Source organism: Theropithecus gelada, chromosome 6 (assembly GCF_003255815.1).
Source record: "Theropithecus gelada isolate Dixy chromosome 6, Tgel_1.0, whole genome shotgun sequence".
In the NCBI taxonomy this organism is placed as follows: Eukaryota; Metazoa; Chordata; class Mammalia; order Primates; family Cercopithecidae; genus Theropithecus; species Theropithecus gelada.
In genome coordinates this window covers 124,458,197-124,477,591 of record NC_037673.1, presented here as the reverse complement: position 1 = coordinate 124,477,591, position 19,395 = coordinate 124,458,197, and the positions used below count along the sequence as shown (strand labels likewise).

The 19,395-nt window shown below is 37.2% G+C and overlaps 1 protein-coding gene across 1 annotated transcript in view; it reads left to right on the top strand.

The window, feature by feature from the left end:
• Positions 1-18,427, top strand: part of LOC112625942 (proline-rich protein 18-like) — a 79,873-nt gene extending 61,446 nt beyond the window's left edge. Inside the window, exons 2-3 of the mRNA XM_025387504.1 lie at positions 16,772-17,124; positions 17,951-18,427. The gene's annotated coding sequence lies outside the window, so the exon portion shown is untranslated. The remainder of the gene's footprint in view (positions 1-16,771; positions 17,125-17,950) is intronic.
• Positions 18,428-19,395: the final 968 nt, after the last annotated feature.

Genomic DNA, 19,395 nt, shown 5'->3' with positions numbered 1-19,395 from the left:
GACCAAAAAGCACGCCCTGGAGGCCACAGCTTGAGGCTAATTGCCCTCCATCGTGTTCAGGTTATTAGAGTTGAAGCCAAACATCCTTTTCCACTGAGATCTCTTTTGTGGCTCTGTTGCTCAGGAGGTTCTGGAATGTTTATAATCTTCTGCAGTGACTCTGCAGTCCCAAAAGAAGTTCTTTCGTTTGCTTTCTGTGGTGCCTGCAGGCTGTTAGCCCATCTGCATTCGGAGCATATGCCTACAGTGCATCTTCATTCTTGTCTGCCTTTGCTGTGGGTTGAAATGTTCTCTCTCCATATACTGCTGAATATTCACTGTGATGCTTGTGAAACCTACTGCCTTCCATTCATATTTTGGATAGCAAGTAGCAAATTGGTGGGTAATGGTAGGTGAGGAGTTAAGAATTCAGTTGTTTAGCAGATAATCACACAAATGATTGAGAATAACAGTGAAGACGGCAATAAAGGAAAGGTATAGGGCCCCCTGAGAACATATAATGGGTACCTGGCCAGGCCCGAAGAGTGATGAAATCTAAGCTTTTGATCATTATAGTTTATAGGATGGAAGACAGGCATGCTTTACATTTATGAAGGACCCCAAGACCCTCATTTTTTAGTTTTAAAAGTGTCTACATTTTCTAAAAGATAGGTGAAGTACAATGAGAGCAGCTGTCAGCTTCTTTGGGCAGAGAAATGTATGATTAACCTTTTTTTTTTTTTTTTTTTTTGAGCAAGGCACTTGTGGAGAGAAGTCACAAAGGGTAAGGATTCCATTTCAGATTTCAATCCTAGATTGAAGAGGAATGGGGCTAAGGGGGAGACAGAGAAAGTACTGTTTATCTTCTTGCCAGAGGGAAGAACCAGACATGTGGGAACTAAACGCAATCTAGCTTGAGCACAGTGTGAAGAGACTTGGGGAATGAAAAAAAGAAAAAAAAAAAAAAGAAAGAGCATGCAAAGTTCTTGTAGAAAATTAAGAAAACAAGAAAACCAGGAAATACAGGATTCCAGCATGGTGAAAGAGAACTAACAGTTGAGTCAGGAGAATAGAAAGTGAATCCCTGTATGTGTCTATATGCAGATTTGGTGTGACCTATTTCTTGTCCTTCCCCAGTACAAAAGTTGGCTTGAAATGCCTAAAAAGACTTGTTGAGCTCATTTGTTGGGAAGGGAAGGAATTCTGGAGGATATTTGGGCAATAAGGTCCTAGGGGGGGAAAATCCCAGACTTGAGGCATTGTCATTCTCCTTTTCCAATTAACTTCTGTGACTTTAGATGAGCAATAAGTATTTAAAAGTATTTAAAAGGTTACCGAGATGGGATCCAACAATGGAAAGTCTCTGAATCATGGTTGTCTTAATAGGAAGATGAATTTTAGGCTACCAGTGGTACACGTCTTATTAGAATGGAGAATATATTTGCCTGGTCTATAGTTCTATGAACTGGACATGGGAGGTATGAAGAGAAGATGAAGAGAAACACCCAGACTAACTGTCTGTGGAAGAGCTGGTTGACAGGAAAACATTATGGGAGCTTCTCAGGTTTTGACAAGTGAAAATAGGCAGGGAAGCGAAAAATAACACTGAAGCCTTAAACATCCATCCTTTATGTGATATGGACCTAGCAAACAAGATGAACAAAATAAGCCTAAGACCATAATCAGCAAGCGTGAATTCAGATGCATCACTTGGTCTACTGTGCCAGAGCCCTCAAGTGGAAAAGTACAGTGGCAGAGCCAGGAGAGGGGAGAGGTGACGGGTGTCAGGATGCTGCATACCTGGAAGAGAATCCTTCTACCTGCTGGTGCAAGCACACTGCAGAACAGGAGAAAGGATGAAAAAAAAAAAAAACAAAAAACAGAAAAACAGGCCATTGTTTTTCAAGTAGAGTTGAGGCTCTCTGATGAGATAGATAAAAGGAGCCATGCATTCCTGAAGCAGATTCTAAAATTGTCACAGAAAAAATATATATACAGTGGTGATAGAGAGTTTCAGCCAGCTGATCATCTGCGTGGATGTCTCAATAGGCTGAAGTTAACCAAGTTCTTATCTGGCTTTATTCACAACTATATTCACCAAAAAAGTCAGTTACGTAAGCAAGTGGTATTATCTGTCATCCAATGTAAATAATTTCATGATGTTAGTCCATTTGAACAGTATGTTGGTCTCCTTTCCACCTGGAGAACCATAAGACTAACAAAAAGTTGCAACCCTCCCAGAATCCAAACAAAACATATGTCTGATGGTTGACTAAAACAATAAAATAATCTAAAATGTTATTTTCCTAATTTAGTAAATTCTTTTCTAATTGTCATTCAGATAGCTCTGGAGTCTTCACTCCCCTTTTTGCCTTGTAATGGAGGAGGTTTATGATTTTCCATTCATATTACACGAAATGCAGAGAAGAGAGTAAGGGGCACTGAAGGAAGGAAAAATGGTGTACAAGACATGATTCTTCGAAATAGTATTTCAGTAAGATGAGAACATGAAGAAGCCAGTTTGGCTGTAGTTGGCTATAGTGCTTAAGAAGGGAAGTAGTGGGAAGTAATTTTGGTTAGATAGTTGGCAGTCAGATTGTGGAAGCCTTGAGCGCCAAGCTAAATTGTTTGAATTTTATATTTGGGGTATAGGAAGTCTTAAAATATTTGAGCAGAAAGTGTCAAAATGAGAATGATTTTTAGGAGTGCTAATTTGGGTGCGATAGCTAGGAAAAATTTGTGGGCCAAAGTGATTAGGAGATACTAAAAACAGAAGAAACCAGATAGGAGAATATTACATAGAGCAAGCACAAGTTGAGGAAAGGCTGAACTAGATTGATGATAGTGCCAATGGGAAAGAGAGATTATGCAAAAAAAGAATTGTTAGGGCTTGGTAAAGGACAAAGAGAGAGGTGAGATTATGCTGAAGTTTTGGGCCCAGGTGCCCAGGATAATGAAAGGGAAGACTGAAAAAATTATTGATATATGACTTCTTGGTGATGTCAGAAAACCCAAGTGTAAAAGTTTAAGAAGCAATTTAAGATATGGGAGGGCAGGTAAGGTCAGAATTTGGAGATATAAATATGGATTTTGAATTTATTTTCATAGGGAGTTAACAGCTGAAGCTACAATAATACGAGCTTCACCTAAAATATCCATGCCATTAGAACTATTTTTACCAAATTATGTTTTCCAGTGAATATGGTCTAAGGTAAGTTTTCATGTTTGTTATAGCCAGAGTTCAGTTTTAGACAAGAGTCTGGCTTGTTTAAGCTGAAAGATATTTGGCTCTTAAGAGGTTTGTGAAATCATTGTGACAAAGGGAGCTGAAGAAACAGGGTCTAGGATGAGCTTCCAGGAATGGCTTTCAAACGTTATTAGAGAACTGGGCATCTGGGTGAGCTGCTGCCACCTCCTCCATCAGGGCCAGGCAGTCCCTGGATCAGGAAGCCTGGGTTACTGCGGCTGACCATGAGACAGTGCTGCCTCCAGCACAGACCTTTCTAGGAATATGTATGTTGAACTCTACCTTTCTCTTCATGCAAGTCCTTCTGAATTTAAACCTAAAACCTGAATGTAAAAGGACCAAGAGATGTGGTTTTTTAGCTTTCCAGCTTCTGCATGCTAGAAGAGCTGGCCTAAATGTTGAGTAAACCAATCCATAATATTCAACACTGTGTCTCAGCCTCATTTCACAGTAAATATGTAGAGTCAAGTTGAACTTCGAGAGTTTATATGATCCTCTTAATCAGACCAATGAGACTGCAATGCTGATCTTTCTGTGGGCACAATATCATGTTGTTCACTGTGTTTTCAGCATATTCTTTATAGGGCTAGTAGTTCAGGGATGACAATAAAGACCAAGAATCAGAGGTTGCGTCCAGTCTCAAAAGGAAAGCGTGCCATCATTGATTTATAATACCTGCCTAGGGTGAGGAAAGGGAGGGGAGGGGGCAGTGGCTTCTTCTATTTGCCACCGCCATACTAAATCACTGCTTCATTAGTGATATACTTATTGCTTTGTCTGTCACTGTACAATACTTTCCTTACATGTTAGAAGAAACAGACGCTGTAACATTTTGGCGAATAGTTTTTTTGTTATTTGGGTTTGTTTTTTTTTTTTTTTTTTTTACCAGTAGTTTTTTTTTTCTAGTAGAAAACTAGTAGAACGCATACTAAGTCCTGAGTACCCTGAGTGTACTATGTGATCTTAACTATTTTATTTTTTAACTCCAGATTTATCCAATGTTGTCATCCCCACCCTCTCCCTCAGTTCCTCTATGACTCATCTGCTGATTTTATCTTATCTTTTTCCTAAGCTGCTTCCTTGGAAGGATCAGTCCCCTCAGTAGAATGCTTTTTGGAAATGCCATCAGTGCCAGGCAGTGTGGGGCAAAGCCAGAAATGTGTGCAACTTTCAACTTCCAAGAAAGGGAGCATCAGTGCTTGAGGGGGTGAACTTTTCTGCTGCTACCAGGAGACCTGGGAGATTTAATCTTAACTTTTCTAAATGTCTCTCTCTTCCCCTCTTTACTCATCTGTCAAGGTTACCTTCTTTCTGACACTTCATTGATGACCTTCTCCCAGCCCCACTCTAGACAAAATTAGCCACTCCTTTCTCTGAACTGTCTTATAGAGTACACCTTCTGCTGTAGCAAATAGCATATTACATTTTGGTTATTCATGTACATGTCATTTTCAAATCGAGCTATTCAAAGGCAGAAACTGTCGTCTTAAAACCATGATGTATTGAGTATTTTACACATAATATCTCATTCAGTTTTTACAGTAAACCTAAGAGGAAACAAGCTCGTAGGGGTTAAATATTATGCTCCACTGAAATGTAATTACTCAGCAGAAGTAGGGCTTGAAACTAAGTCAGGATTTATATCTATACCTAGCACAGTGCTTGGCATCAGGTGTGTAGAGGGTCAATAAATGCCCAAGTAAGTAATTAAATGTACAAACTGTATGTTACAAGAAAGTCTTTTGGCCATGGGATGAAAACAAGTCCTTTCAGTTACTCCCACAGCTGTGAGTATGCTGCAGACTTTAATTCAAACCAGACCTTAATACCTAGAAGAAGGATATATCACAAAGCCAAATTACCGGGAACAATGCTGTAACCACCTCAGTTAAGGTCATCTGCCGAGTTTGGCCTTCCCAATAATGTTGTTGACATCAGAAAAATCGTTTAAAGATTCAATTTAAATGTTAATACTGCAGTGTCAGAAACATACAACCATGAAACAAGAAAAAAAGCCTTCCTTCCGTTGTATGAAATGAGCTTTGTCATGCCTTGTGTTAGAATGGAAGATTTTCTTTTGCTAAATATTAAGACCTACTTCATGAACTTTGACAGAGCAATGCACTTTTCCAAGTTTGCATAGTTTGCATGGTTATCTGTTTTTGGTACCACTATCTCCAGTGTTCCTGAAGGAGTTTCTTGCCATAATTTGAATGAATAAAGATCTTTTCCAACTAAGATGGTTTTAGATCTAATGTTTTTTGTCTGCTGGCATTATTCATGAATGGCATCTAGGTGCCTGAGCTATTTTTTGGCTTTCCTTTTCTGCTCCAAAGTGGGTTTTTCCATCAATAGGTCTTCTTCCACATTTACCATCCATTGGGGTGGAGGTTGGGAGTGGCCGTGTGCTTCCAGGGTGCTGTGCTGGGAATGCTGGATACTATTCCCCTGTGTTCATGAGCTCACCCTGTTTCCATGTGTCACTGCACACATGTTGGATCCTGGTGGAAAAATAGTTTGGTTCAAATGGAAATAGCAGGAAGTAGGACAGCTGCATTTCAAAGCTTTTCATTTCCTTTTCCTCAGCATCCAGCATATGGCTCACAATAGGGTTACTGAGTGTATAGTTCTGCAGTTTCTCCCTGCCTTTACTTTTCTGTTTTGCTCCTTTGCTATCACCACTCCTAACCTTAAAGCCAAATAGTGTTCCCAATGTCTGTCTCTTGGGAATATTAGTTTTATCTTAATAAAAAATTTCTCAAAAATCTAAACTCAGGAATTCTACTCATATACCCTCAGATTCTTTTTTAATGTGATCATCCACTGTAAGACTTAAAAATATATATATTTTTGGGGGGGAGTGGGGAAAGGTTTGGGAAGAGGCAGTGTGATTTATGACAGTCTTGTGGTAGCAGGAGTGGAGAGATTTGGTTTCTGGTCTTAGTTCTGCCTCTACCTAAATGACTATTTCAGACAAGTCATTTAAACATTCAGGGTCTGTAGAACAAGAGAGTTGAAGGTTAAAGAGATAATCTTTAAAATCCTTTCCAGATTTAAAAAAAAAAAAAAAAGATTCTGGGATTTTATTCATCTAGTTTTAGATGGGTTTTTTTTTTTGTTTTTTGTTTTTTTTGGTTTCCTAGAATTTTAGTGAAGTAGAATTTAGAGGAGGTACAAAGTGTGAACAGAACTATTTTTATATGAGAAGAATTTTCTACCATGACACATTCTCTATTGATTTGTGGTTCTATACTTTCTCTGTGAATTGAATTTTTCAAAATTATCCATAGTTCACAATATATTTATAGCCATTGGAATATAATTATATCGATCTAAATGACTATCAGATTGGCCACTAAATTGTTTCTGGAGCTATCCTAGTTTATTGAAAACAGGGCCTTAGTGTCTTCCTGAGAAGAAACAGAATAATTTATTTTAAGAAACTTAACTGGAATGGATCAGCCTCGGAGTTTGTGCTCAAGATTCTAGCTTCTCCTCCCCTCCTCCCCACTTTTATTTTTATAATGAATTTACTGCTTACCTTCAACAAATCGATTCATCTCTCTGGGCCACAGGCTACCCAGTTAAAGAACAGTGGTATATTTCAAAATTATCTGGAATGTAAGGACTACAGAGTTAAACTCTGTAACATGTTTCAGGTAGTCTGATAAAAACTGATAAAGACAATATCTTATTTTAGTCTCATTTTCTTCTTCATGCTATTAAAGACATTCAGTATGAGAAATGCTATTTCTGTTTTCCAAGTAGAATTTTTGAGAACGCTGACTATAGTAGCAAATATTTTTAAGGTCCATCAGGCATTTATTGATCATAAGCATTAACATTATTTATTAAACTTCAACTCATTAGCATTGCATTTTTTTCTGGGCACTATCAAATTTCCTTTTATATCTTGGTGATTAAATGTATCCTATATCTACTAACAAGAGGGTGACTTCACTTTGTGCCAGACAGAAACTCGAATTCTCCCTAGAGACTTTAGATTGTTTCCTTTTATGTACAGTGGATCAGAAGGGCCCCTTTCTTCATTTTATAAACACGACTTTTATCCAAGTATCTTTATTCCCTGGTCTAACTGAGCCATAGGTGTCCTTTAAAGTTGAATAGTACCCATTATTGATAAATATAATCTTTATGAAGATATTAATAATAATATAGGAATCTGTTCTTTACATTTGGATTTCAAATCTACATGTCTTTGCAGAGTAAATACTTATATCCTTCCTTGAATAGTTTAAAACATCAAAGACTTATTTTGCTTTGAAATGGCCAACATGTTAACTAACCACATTATTAGCATCTAGATCCTTTATTGTTTTATTTTTTCATGGTTTTCAAATTTTACGCCAATTCTATGTAACAAGCCTGCACATCCTGCACATGTACCCTGAAACTTAAAATAAAAATTAAATTCTGCTAGGTCAGTGAGATGAGCATTTTACCTGCCAATGTGTGGTAGTGCAAGGGTGAATTCTGGTTTAGGGGGACCTGAACCTTACATAATTGGAGGTGGGAGAGGACTCTCTAAGAAAAAGAACACAAAGTAGGTATGATAGTTATATATACGTAGAAAAAGAAATCACACACACAGCTTTAAAAGAGCTGACAAATACCACAAATTAAATTAACTTCCTGAAATTTATTTTGGGATGTAAGCTCTTTGATTACCTCTTTACATGTCAACAATTTTTAAATTTTATATCATTTTCTATAAAGAGACTAGAATAAACTTTTCTCTAGCATGGTTGATACAAATTTGTTTTCTTATTGTTAGTTGTTTACAAAGGGTTTATTTTATTTCTACAACCCATGATTGATTGTGTAAAATTATGGATTTCTGTCTGTAGATTCTGAACCTAAAATTCTATTCACTTTAAGGAAAACCTAACTCTGACCAAGTGCCTGGTCTTTTTGACTTTGGAAATAATGTTCTTTATATCTCTGGTCCAGGTGTGAACATTCCCTTGGGGCACCAGTGCATGGTGCTGATGTGGCAGTATCTGATGTCATTTAGTAGAAGCAAGGCCTCTCTTTCTCCCCCTCCCCATGTTTCCTTTTGTTTGTGGTATCCCCAGAGCCTAGCAGTACACTTGGTACACAGCATGTGAAGAAGTAAAAAGATAGGGTCTTTTCAAGGTTCAAATCCTACTTTTGCCCTTTGACTTTTGGAAAATTAGTTTATGTTTATGAGGCTCAATTGTAAACCCAAGTTAATACAAACCTTTAAAAGTTTCTGTGGGAATCAGAGAACTTATGTACGGACATTGTTCCCAGATACTCCATGACAGAAAGAAGAATACATGTAAATTACATGTAAATTAGTTAATTTTTGTGAGCCTTGGTTTATTCATTTATAAAGTGAAATTATTAACACATATCTTGAAAGGTTGTTTTGAGGATCATAGATAATGCACTTAATTAGCACAGTTCTTAGGATATAGACAGCATTAATCAATATGTCAGCACTACTTGTGGGAAAGGCTCTTAGGGCTCACAAGATATTCTGGTGCTCTTCTATACTTCCCAGCCTACCTAGCAGTTTGGTTAGTGTCATATGAGTAGCTATAGCCAATGAAATATGAGGGGAAATTAGCATTTCTGGGCCAGGACAATTAAATGCCAGTGTATTTTCTGCACCTCTTTCCACCTTGGTGATGATGTAGCTACAATATGCAAGGAAATTGCACCCCTGGGTCATTATCAAATGAGAACTTCTCAGGAGAGCTCCTGGACTGTATTGAACTTTGTATGAACATGGATAAAATTTGATTATCTTACGCCACTATGATTTGAGTTTGTTATTTTATTTTATTTTATTTTACTTTATTTTATGGTTACTGCAGTTTGCCCAGCATCATCCAGTCATTATTGTTGTTGTTGTTACTATTGAACAGAACTACTCAAACTTTGGCAATTTTGGTGATACATGGAGCTGAAGTGTTGGCGCCTACCCTCAGGTAATGGAGACAGTAAAATATTCCTGTTGCAAATCAAACCTCTACTTCTTTCACAAACATAGATTCCAAGAAAATTAAGTGAAAATAACATAGAAGGGAGAAAAAAGTGTATTAAATTTTCCATTTGGCTTACCAGCTAATCCTCTTTATTAGGCTACCTTATTTCCTTGAAACCCTTACTCTAAGAGTCAATGCATATTTTCATGACTTATCATGTCTATCAAAGTTTTAGAAATTATGTTTTCTCTTCTAAATTTCATTGGTTCAACAATCCTCCAAGACATTTTTTTTTAAAAAAAGGTCTAATTAGAGTTGTGTACTGTCTCTTCCAATAGGAATAAATCCTGTAATCACTGATTCTTGGCCAGGCAGCTGGGAAGTTACATTTAGCATTAAGGCATTAGCAAGCACTGGCACAGAGTGAATATGTGTGTTTTTGGTTTTGGAGTAAAAACAAAAGTATTTGGTAAACCTCTATTAAACACTTTTTAGTGGTTTAATTCTAAATAGGATTCAGTTTACCCAGCTCTCTTTGAAGAGACTGCTGGAAATCCTAGCTTGGTGTGCTGTTTCCTGAACCCTGTGCAGTTGTTACTAGGGCTTCCAGACGTAGACATAATTCAAGAGACCAGTGCAAATTATAGAAAGAAAAGTAACATCGATGTCAGGTTGGAAACAGGTATGAGGCTGCAGAGAAGTGGTAAGATCACAGTACAAGAAGTTGGGAAATAAGGTAGGATACATGACCTGGACAAAGAAAGTGCTGGATCTTGTTCTTTTTGAATGCTGGTTATACACCTGAAAAGGGAACAGGCAGGTATCAGTGCTGAGGGGCAGATCATGGGCTTAAGGTTGTAGAATTAAATGATGCTCTCAGTCTAGTTAGAGAAAGATGATAAGACTTGGCACAAAGAATCATCAATATTCATCAACTTGGGTGACGTTATAAAAGAAACATGCCCGTGGATTTAAATATATATATGTTCATGGATTTTTAAAAAATTAGTAACATTTGACAGCATTTTGAGGTTAAGGGGGTTTCATAACCTTAATCTAAGTATAAACAGATGTTTTTGCTGCTAACTTATATATGGACCTTTTTCCCAGATACTCCATGACAGAAAGAAGAACAAGGATTAAAAGAACACACACACACATCTAATGGGGCTCCTGAAATCTCCAGCTAAATCCTTTTATTGCAGAATATTTGGATAGTGATATCAGGCAAGCCTAACTTGAGAGGACTTCTGGGTAATGGTGAGATGAACATACATTCTGAAAGATTTGAGGGAATTGACTTAATAAATTGCAAATATGTTCCAATATGAAGAAATGTAGAGGAAGAGGCTAGGGAGCAGGTGCTCTGCAAGCAGGAGGAGTCTTCATGCTGTCTCCTGAGCAGAATTATTTTCCAGATTTCTCTAAAACCCTAGTTTACTAACACTAGCAACAGACAAGTAGTTCCTCAGTCAAATAAGAAATCCTCCTGGAAAAGGAGAAGAAAGTCCTCCCTTGAGGGCTTCAGCAATGTTCCTATCTTCAGGAGCAGCTCCCTCCAGCAAGAGACCTGTCTGTGATTCTCCCTTGGGTCAGTGCAGTCTGGTTAACCACCCGCTGGGCCCGCTAACTCTCTGCTGATTTCCATCCTAAACAATGACCCTCAAACTTTGGCTGGCATCAGTCACTTGGGGGGTTGGTTTGTAAAAGCACACATTGCTGAACCCACTCAGAGTTTCTGATTCAGCAGGTCTGGGGTGGGACCCAGTAATGTGCATTTCTAACTAGTTCCCTAGAGATGCTATTGCTACATCTTGAAGAAATGCTGCTTTAATATATACAGAAGTGTTTTTAAATAGTTGTTTATTAACAAATATAGATCATTTTCTGTAATCCTGGGGTACACTTACTAACCACTTTTTACTGCTAGATGCTGAGTGTTTAAAATGTTTCCAAAGATCTCTGAATCACAAAATCTCAGAAGCTCAAGTGTTGGGCATTACCTTATGGAGCCAGATTTTCTAATTTTGTCTTCTTCTTCCTTTCTTTTTTTTTTTTTTTTTNTTTATTTTTCTGAGACACAGTCTTACTCTATTGCCCAGACTGGAGTGCAATGGCATGATCTCAGCTCATTGCAACCTCCACCTCCCAGGTTCAGGCGATTCTCCTGCCTCAGCCTCCCAAGTATCAGATTACACGCATCCACCACCATGCCCAGCTAATTTTTGTATTTTTAGTACAGATGAGAGTTCATCATGTTGGCCCGGCCAGTCTCGAACTCCTGACCTCAGGTGATCCACCTACCTTGCCCTCCCAAAGTGCTGGGATTATAGGCGTGAGCCACCGCGCTCGGCCCTTCCTTTCTTTATGAAGCTTTAAATACAATTTCACTCTTTATGCTGCAACTCAATATCTCTAAGCTTTGTGGTAAAAAATCAGTCTTCCTCTCTGGCCAACTGTTTATCAGTAAATGATTTGTTTTTTCACCTTTTTTCTTCTTTATAGGTAAGGATGGTGGTCTACAGAATACATTCACTTTTATAAAAAACATTGTAAATGGACAGGATATTATTAGAATCGGTCCTACTTATGATCATCTCCCTTTTCAAAAATATCACTGCTCAGTGCTAGCTGGCTTTCTGTTCTATTTTTTGATCTTATATTGTTTTACTGTATGGGTAACATGATATAATTCTTGCAGATGAGGATCAAATTTATTTCTTGTTTTTTTAGTTCTTCTGAAAATTCTTTTTTTTTTCTTTTCTGTAAGTTCATAACATGTTAGTATCAGAGGGACTTTCTATCACAAGGTCTCCTTACTTGCTTTTTTTCATTTGTTTACATTATATTTTTAAAATTGTGGCAAAATATACTTAACATAAAGCTATTCTTTTAACCTTTTGAAAGTGTATAATTGAATGTTATTAAGTATATTTTACAAGGCTATGCTATCCATTTTCAGAACTATTTCATCATCCAAAACAGAAACTCTGTACTCATTAAATAGTAACTTCCCATTCTCCACTCTCTATGGCCCCTGGTAACCTCAATCCTACTTTCTGTCTCCAATAATTTGCCAATTCTAGGTACCTGATACAAATGGAATCCCACAATATTTGTTCTTGTGTCAGGCTCATTTCATTTGATTTACCATAATGTTTTCAAGGTTCATCCCTGCGTGCTCCTATAATCTGTATTTCTTATTGGAGCTTGCATTTTTTCTAGAGTCCTTTTCCAAGAGAAATCTCTCCTTTTTATTTTATAATCATCTTCCCTTTTTTTAAACTGTTTTTTAACTGAGTCTACTTATCATAAAGGTATGGGTTCTGGAATTGTTTCTGTTTGGCCTTTACCAGCAGGTGAATAGAATTCTGTGTGCTGATTATTTATTCTGTGACTCGTGCAGAGTGTCTCTGAAATCTCTGATGTTATCTTATTCCTTCGCCAGCCACAGCAAGCAGAGTTTTCCCAAAACATTTTAGGAGTCTTTTAGAATTTCTCCAAGAGGTCTCTTTCCAATTCCTTCTGAAAGTAATCTGTAAAGCTGAGGTCCTTAGAAATAGGGAGGAAAAAATACCTGTTAGGAGCTGTATTGAATGGACCTTACCTGCAAGACAGTTGTCTCTTTAGCATTCTGTCATTAACATGGTTATTGTTTTTTTCTCATATATTCAGTAAATAAAATAAGTAGATGCTACTGTTATGAAAAAGTTTAAAAGAAAGGAGAATTTTTAAATCACTAACTGTATTTTGTTTCATAAACCTTTGCCTTACATCTGACAAGGCGGCAAGCACATGACTGTCTGCCAAAGGCAAAAAAAAAAAAAAAAAAAAATCGACAATCTTCTGATAGATATAGTTAGAAGAGAGTGACATCTTTCTGTTACCTATGAGTTCAGCCTGCATATCAATTTATAATAGTTGTGGAGAATTAAAGGTTGTCTCCAAGCAAAGTAAGTAGTAAAGACAAAACACTGGATCAAAAGAAACCCAGTGACAGTGGATTCTTTTCTCATCACTGTAAGTCACACTAACTTACAACTGCTTGAAAACAAGGCTGTGCTCAACTACTACCCAACTATCAGCTGGATAATATCAAGCATCCAACTAATTAAAAATAAAGATCTCATTAGTGTATCTTTATGTGTGTGTGTGTATTTTCTATTTTTAGTTATTTAGTCTCCAGTATATATGTGTGTATATATATACACACACACATACATTAATATATATACACACTGTGCACACATGATTTGAAGACATCTAAGTAGCCACTAGTTCCTTCTTTTTACCTTCTTTTAAAACATTGATTAGTACTAATTAGTGAATGATGTTTAAGAAAATAGTATTTTTAAATTTCATTTTGTATATGATAGACTCTATCCAATTAGAAAGAAAGAGACTACATGTTATTTTTACTGGATTTGCAATTTAATGGACCAAGCTTGGATTCCTTTCTGAGTTCAAAGTTACTTAAGCAAAATGGGAAGCATAAATAGCATTGTGTATACCTTTTATAGGCAGATAAAATAGAAAGTACTTTTACAGAACCATCAGCCTTACACATACATTTTGCCTCAATTCTTGATATTACATTTCCTGTCCAACATTATGCATTCAGAAAGTTATTTTTTAAAAAGGGCTTACACTACAGAACCAAAGAATGAAGAGATGATTATAAGGATGGAGCTTTAACTCCTTTGCCTTACTTGAAACTCTGCTAGTTGAGAACTTGAAGCATCCAATCCATGTTGCTGTTGAATTTTCCAGAATGGAAATTTTTAATTGATATTAAAAAGAACGTTTTCTATTTCTAGTTATTTGTTCTCTAGTACTGTAAGTACAACAAATTCTTTCATTCAAATATAGTCAAACAAATATTTGAAAGAAACTTTGTCAAGCCCTGATTCCTAGTTAAAGATTAGTAAGCAGAGTTCCTTCTTGCAAAGTGTTACCAATTTGGCAAAAGTAAAAGAGGAATAAGATGAGTATACACATATGGTTAAGGTAAAGCAGAAATGCCAAGGTACGGTACAAAGTTTTAGTCAGGGAAGAGATCAGGTGCTCTTGGAAGGATAAGAAATAATTTTAGGCCAGGTGCAGTGGCTCACACCTGTAATCCCAACACTTAGGGAAGCCGAGGTGGGCAGCTCACTTGAGGCCAGGAGTTCGAGACCAGCCTGGCCAACATGGAAAAACCCTGTCTCTACTAAAAATACAAGAATTAGCTGTGTGTGTTGGCACATGCCTGTGATCCCAGCTCCTTGGGAGGCTGAGGCAGGAGGATCACTTGAGCCCCGGAGGCAGAAGTTGCAGTGAGCCAAGATGGTGTTACTGTACTCCAGCCTGGGTACACAGCCAGAGCGAGACCCTGTCTCAAAACAAAAAAAGAAAGAAGAAAGAAGGAAAGAAAAAGAAAGAAAGAAGGAAAGAAAGAAAGAGAGAGAGAAAGAAAGAAAGAGAGAGAAAGAAAAAGAAAGAAAGAAAGAAAGAAAGAAGAAGGAAAGAAAGAAAGAAAGAGAAAGAAAAGAAAGAAAGAAAAGAAAAGAAAAGAAAAGGAAAAGAAGGAAGGAAGGAAGGAAGGAAGAAATAGATTTTAGATGGTAGCATCTGAGATTGGTCTTGATTCTCAAAGTTTAGTGTGCATCAGGATGAAAGAAAGAAGAAAGGAAGAAAGAGAGAGAGAGAACAAACGAAAGAGCGAGAACGAACGAATGAATGAATGAACGAACGAGAGAGACAGAGAATGAATGAAAGAACGAACGAACAAGAGAGAGAAAAAAAAGAAAGGAAGAAAGAAAGAAAGAAGAAAGAAAGGAAAGAAAGAAAGAAAAGAGAAAGAAAGGAAGGAAGGAAGGAAGGAAGGAAGGAAGGAAGGAAGGAAGGAAGGAAGGAAGGAAGGAAGGAAGGAAAGGAAGGAAAGAAAGGAAAAGAATTTAGATGGTAGCATTTGAGAATGATCTTGATTCTCAAAGTTTAGTGTGCATCAGGATTACCTAGAAGACTTGTTAAAACACAGATCGCTAGGCCCCATACTCAACATTTTTTATTTAATATGTCTGGAATGGGGCCCAGAATTTATATTTCTAACAAGTTCCTAGGCGATTCTGTTACTGCTTTTTCAAAGACAACTCTTGGAGAACCACTGCTTTAGAGAGATTAAAAAGGAGTGGAGAATGTTCAGCAAAAAGAAAGAAAATGAGCAAATTTGAGAGGCAGGAAACTGAAGGGTACTTTAAATAATAATAATAGTAATGACAAACAACTTTTTTGAGTTATCTCAATTTTGCCAATGAGGAGATTAAGTTTCAGAAAGGTTAAAGAATGGGCTTGAAGTCACAGAGCTAATTATTGGCAGAGTCAACAGTTCAGAACCTTATATCTAATTGCCATGATTAATACTAGGAGTTAGTACATCTTGATTGACGCAGGCATTTTGTGCAGCAGTAATGAAAGTTAAGGCTTAGGATACAGGTTGCAGTTGTATTTTACAGGGCTTAAGTGCCAAGGTAAGGAAGTTTATACTTAGGATATCAATAGAGATATATTAAAATGTTTTGAGCAGGATTAATTAATTGAGTAGCAATGAATGTAATCAAGGGAGAGAAAATAATGGAAGCCTAGTTAGAAGCCTTTTATAAGAGCCCAAGTAAAAGGAAAGGAAGGAATAAACTAGGGCATTTGCAGTTGGAATGGAGTAGAGGGTATAGAGGTAAGAGCTATTTTTGTAGGCAGACTACAGTGGTGATTCCCAATCTTACCACCAACTGTGATTCCGTGATCCAAAAGATTTTGTTTATGAAGCAAACTGTATTTAACTAAACAAAGATAAACATGTTCCATTTGAGATTAGTATTTTTCCCATTATGACACAAATCTAGATTGTAACTAACAGTTCATAATCACCAAATATTAAAAAAAAAAAAAAAAAGTCACAGCACTGTCCTGGTTGTGATAAGTACCAAACTTGAACAAGGGAGCAGAAATTTTAAAATATTTTACTGCTTTGCATATCAGATCCTTGTTACTATGCCCACGTCCAAGGTCAGTCACGTGATCAACATTTTAGATTTAAGTCTGATCTACATTCATGTTTCAGGTATTCTTCTGATGCTATCAAAAGACATTGTAATGTTTTAATAATCCTTAGACAATAAGTGTTACCATACTGATATAAAATAATTTCAGGCTGGTCATGGTGATCCATGCCTGTTATCCCAGCACTTTGGCAGGCCGAGGTGGGTGGATCACTTGAGGTCAGGCATTCGAGACCAGCCTGGCCAACATGGTGAAACCCCATCTCTACTAAAAATACAGAAATTAACTGGGCTTAGTGGTGCACACCTGTAATCCCAGCTATCACTTGAACCCAGGAGGCAGGGATTGCAGAGAGCTGAGATTGCACCACTGCTCTCCAGCCTGGGTTACAGAGCAAGACTCTTGTCAAAAAAAAAAAAAAATTCAGCCAAAGCAAAGAAACCCATGTGGCTTTATTGGTAAATATGTAATTTAAAGTAGGTATTTTAAAATTGAATATATCTTTCCTGTCTTTATGGTTCTAAAACTATAGGATTTTGCTACCTGATAATGTGTGTGGGGTCTAGAAGTCAAGGAAGACTCTCTAGGTTCAGATCTGTTTTGGAAGAGGGTGGAGTATTGAACAAGACAGGAAGGTCGGAAAAGAACCTCTCTGGGAAGAGTTGGTGCTGAAGATAAGATGGAGTAAGAGAGGCATATTGAGCTGTTGGTTTAACTCAGGACCCATGGCAGAATATTGCTACCAATCAGCCATTATAAAAACAAGAAGAATTGAAACTTTTTGGAGGCCAGAAAAACCACATTGATATTTCTCTCCAATGTGAAATATTTTAACCTGAAAAACTTCTAGATGCAATTTTCAGATAAAATAGGCCTATTCTAATGGTGAAGTAAAAGTTCCACTTATACTTTCTGTCACTGCTCGTACCTGTAAATCCCATGGGAGGAATATCATGATTTCCTTTAGACGTAACAGTCGTAGCCCACAAATAAGCCGCCATGAAAGAGTCAAGCAACAGGCCTCCAGTAGCTGCAGCTGGAGAAATCACTGGATAAGGTGATCCAATTTCTACACAACAGGATCTAGTCTCTCCTCCATAGTAGCATTTAGTCTGGAAGATAGTCATTCTCATACTGTCAAAAGCCAGGGTGCCAGAAAAGGGAATCTTTGCAGAAGCAAGTATTTTACAGAGGACTTGAGAGAATGTCTCTCCCTAGGTTTCAGTATCTATTCCATAGCAAATTAGGAACAACAATAGCTAGAGTTATAAATACAATTCATCATGTGTATTTTGAAATTGAATTTTGAGCAATTAGCATAAAAATACTGAATATGCATTGCAAATTAGCATGCCAACCTTGCTAAATGAAATAACAGCCCTGACATGTACTTAAGTAGAAAGTGGAACTACACAAAAATGAAGGAATATCAGTAGATAACATGTAAACCAGGATGATGAAAAAAGAGGACACGAGTAAGATCACCATGGGTATATTATTCTTAGCTACATATAGCTAACTGAGTCACCATTCTCTAAGGAGGAAAAATTAGAAGGAGTGCTGAAAGGGAATAACTCCAGACTGTTAATTACTTACAGTGAATATATGTTTGCATATATTTGCTTAAATTAGCTGTTAAGGAAGCTCTATTTAATTTATTCCTCAGTGTGGGCTGAGTCATCAACAATTATACTTTTCACTTTTTTCATAGAATCCAGGACAAGAAGAATCTTCCAAGTGTTGCTAACCAGAACTGAGCAGATCCAAGTAGCAACTGCAGCCAAGCCATTAGTCCATGTATGGAGAGACTAGAGACAGCATCCCCGCGTGGTGATGCCTCAAGCTGCAGGAGCACTCGACCAGAGTCAGTGTAGCCCTTGGCAGCTGATGAAGCATAGCCTGGGACAAATGGAAGTTTTAGCAATGAACCAATAGGTCAAGGCTAACCAGAAAGAATGCAGCTGGGTAATGCAAGCTATCCTATCTTGTAATTAAAAGGGTTTTCTGTGTAGTTACCTGACGTAGTTACTAAATGGCTTGCATGAAATAACATGCAGCATTCTGTAGTTACTGTGCAATTACCTTATATCATCACCCTACAGTCAAAAGACAAAAAGAAAATTCAGGGTGAAGCTTTTAACCGCAATTTGTAGCAAAGATGTTTGGAATAAAAACACATTGCTTGTTACCACTGGCTCTTGTGTTAATCACCTAATTGCAAATTGGTATAGATTTTTTTTTTCTCTTCCCACAGGCATTCAATGGCTCAATTTTTTCCTTCCTGTTTGGAGGCTTGGAAATAAGACTAGTGAACCATGGGACTGTATTCTGAACCTACAGTTCAAAGATGGAATATAATATAAAAATGGAAATGTTCTGTAAAGCAGTATATACATCTTTATTCACAGAAAAGCCTATCAAAAACTCCACATTCTGGAGAATACATTTGCTGCCTTTGAATATTGCTTTCCTTTTACCATGGTCCATTCTGGCATTTTGACCCTCGTTTCTTAAAGAGAAGAAGACTTAAATCCACACTTTGCTTACTGTATTCTATAGGTGACTGTCACCTTCTACTAATGGAAATGACAGTGACCACTGGTTGGTTGTGGCACCAAGAGAACAGTCTGCATAGCCATCCCTGGCACCTAGATCTGTGCCATTCAAGATACTCATACAAAACATACAGCCTTCTCAGGTGGATGAGAGAGCTAAAGTAGACTAGTGTGAAGAAAGCTAGTTAGCACAATGTTCTACCAAAGGAAAGGGATAAATGAACATATGGGGTCTGGGAAGTTATCGTCTTACGTCTTTCTTCCTCCTCCTTTTTATTTTTAAACTTCCCTCAAATGCAAAATCTGTTTGTTACAGAAAATTATATCTGTAGTGATGAAAGGTATAAAGAAGCAAACAAAAAATTACCCTTTCCCCCACCTTGAAATTAATGCAAATGCTATGCATTTTAAAATTCTTCCTTTTTCAAGATTTATTATTTCTATTTTTCTATACTTCTGAATATATTTATTTCATTACATAAAATGAATGTATATGTTCATCAGTCAGGAAATATTTTGAATCTATAAGAACTAGTTTCGGCAAAGATAAATTTCAGGTCAATACGGTGTAGAGATTACAGATGATCCTTTTATGAGCTAT